The 2,092-nt window shown below is 31.6% G+C and overlaps 1 long non-coding RNA gene across 1 annotated transcript; it reads right to left on the reverse strand.

The window, feature by feature from the left end:
- Positions 1 to 660: 660 nt before the first annotated feature.
- Positions 661 to 1,803, reverse strand: LOC140442876 (uncharacterized). The gene is made up of 2 exons (XR_011951165.1): positions 1,626 to 1,803; positions 661 to 1,386 (listed from the first exon to the last, which is right to left on the reverse strand). It is a non-coding gene; the product is annotated as an uncharacterized lncRNA (long non-coding RNA).
- Between the last annotated feature and the right edge of the window lie 289 nt (positions 1,804 to 2,092).

The raw sequence follows: 2,092 nt of genomic DNA on the forward strand, positions 1-2,092 counted from the left end.
TTGATTATTAAATAGAAAAGATATTTCATATATAAGGTTAAATTTTAAGATATTTTCATAAACAAGGATATCTTTAATTTTAATTAATCTAATTTGGCCATATTAATAAATAACCTAGGAACCATTTCGAAAATTTTTGTAGCAATCTCCTTTGTAAACAGATAAGCACGTAAGTTTTTGTTAATTTTGTTATTATATTATTTAGTATTCTTCTTGTGCAATCAGTATTTTTGATAACTGTTTGTTTGAGACAAAAAACGTTTAATTTATTTCTCCAACCATTTTGTTTATTTTATTTTAGAAAAATCTCCTAACCTTTTATGTGTTTTTTATTTTAGGGATATTGTGGCGTACAAAACCGAATCTATATAAAAAAATTACAAAATGTACCAAATATAAATCAGACGTACACCCGGAAAGAAAAGTACTATACGGTGACAGTCTGGGAATGGCTCGCGGCTAGACAAAACAGTGGAGATGGTCGTGCGGTCCACAAAACAAAAAAATCCGAAGTTATATCAGGGGCGCCAGGTAAATTGGCCCACAGCCTTCCCTACGTTATTATTCAATAAACCACCAACTTACCAATAGGTTTACTACTAAAATACTAAGTAACAGTATACAACCTGAATAAATAAAAAAATAAATGAAATTGTCAGATTAGAATTTAGTCAATTTTAATAAATAGATTCCCAAGATAGTTAAAAATAAATACATATTACAATATTATTTAACTTTACCATAGGCTTAATAAAAAAATAATATAAAAATGCGGCTTCTACTTGCCTAACAAAAATTCATAAGTTATTTCTATTTAACAGAACAAAATGAAAGGTAAGACGTATCAAAAGTACCGGACGCTAAGGGGTGTGCGGTTCAATACCAACCAAAAAAAATAATTAACGCAAATAGGACACCACGTGAGCTCAAGTGCGTGCGCAGAAAATAATATAAAAAAAATAAATCTCAAATATATAACCCCCCCTTAGACGCAGTTTACAAAATTAAAATAGGTATGTGTAAATATTGAATTAATAAAATAAACCGCAAATTATCTTTTAAAAAAATCTGTAAAGTATTGGTAAATATGAAAATAAAAACTAACAGCAAATAATCTTTAAAAAAAAACTATTGTATTCCGCAAACCAAATTAGACGGCGCTTAAATCTTCCGTTGAAAATTAATTATTATCGATCCATACCTCGAATTTTCATATACTTCACCGCGTGGAATTCCAGTTATAGTTCAGCGTGTCTTCAATCCAAAATCCCATACGATTGCCGATGTACATAGACTTGTGTGACAATGTTGAAAAGTTAAAAATTACAGCCAGACGGAAAAATACGAAGAAGAAGAAGCAGAAAAAAACAAACAAACCAACCAACCCTGAAGCAAGAAAACATTAATTACCATCTGTGTCTAAAATAATTATTTGGAAATAAATATATTGATTTTAACACTTTGTTTATCTGCCTTTTGGCGATAATGGAGCAATACAAAAAAAAACTTGTCTCCGAACTTGAATGTATGAAAACTGATAAAAATGTGAATAGCTTTTTAGAGATGGGATAAAAAAATAACTACAACTTTTTAATTAATTAAAAACGAAATGTTCTAACACTCACCCTTCTTAGCCAGATTAGGGGTTTGAAATATCCCAAATTGGACCGAAGCGTAGCCGGCTATTTGGACTCGTGATTAAGGCTAATTTCTTGATCTAAATACGACTCCCGGTATTCACGTGTACTGTAGATCCGCTTTTTTTAGCGAAATTGTGGATATTCCAAAAAAACCCTTCCACGAAGGCAGCAAATCCCCTTGAATATCCACACGGTTCGGACTAGTCCAGATCCCACATGGAACAGCAGCAAAAGCAAAAAAACAAAATGCCGTTTTTAATCTAGCCCAACCTTTCAGTAACACCGTCAAATCTGGAATCACTTTCTTTCCGTCGTCTTTCCGAACACTTGACAACTTGACACACGGAGGTCACCGAATAATACCGAGATTCAAAAATTTCAATTTTATGATCCCAATTCTTCCAAGATAACTCTAGAAAGAACGATCTAAATTAGTTTCTTCACAAAAAAGA

This window comes from Diabrotica undecimpunctata, chromosome 6 (genome assembly GCF_040954645.1).
Source record: "Diabrotica undecimpunctata isolate CICGRU chromosome 6, icDiaUnde3, whole genome shotgun sequence".
Taxonomy (NCBI): domain Eukaryota; kingdom Metazoa; phylum Arthropoda; class Insecta; order Coleoptera; family Chrysomelidae; genus Diabrotica; species Diabrotica undecimpunctata.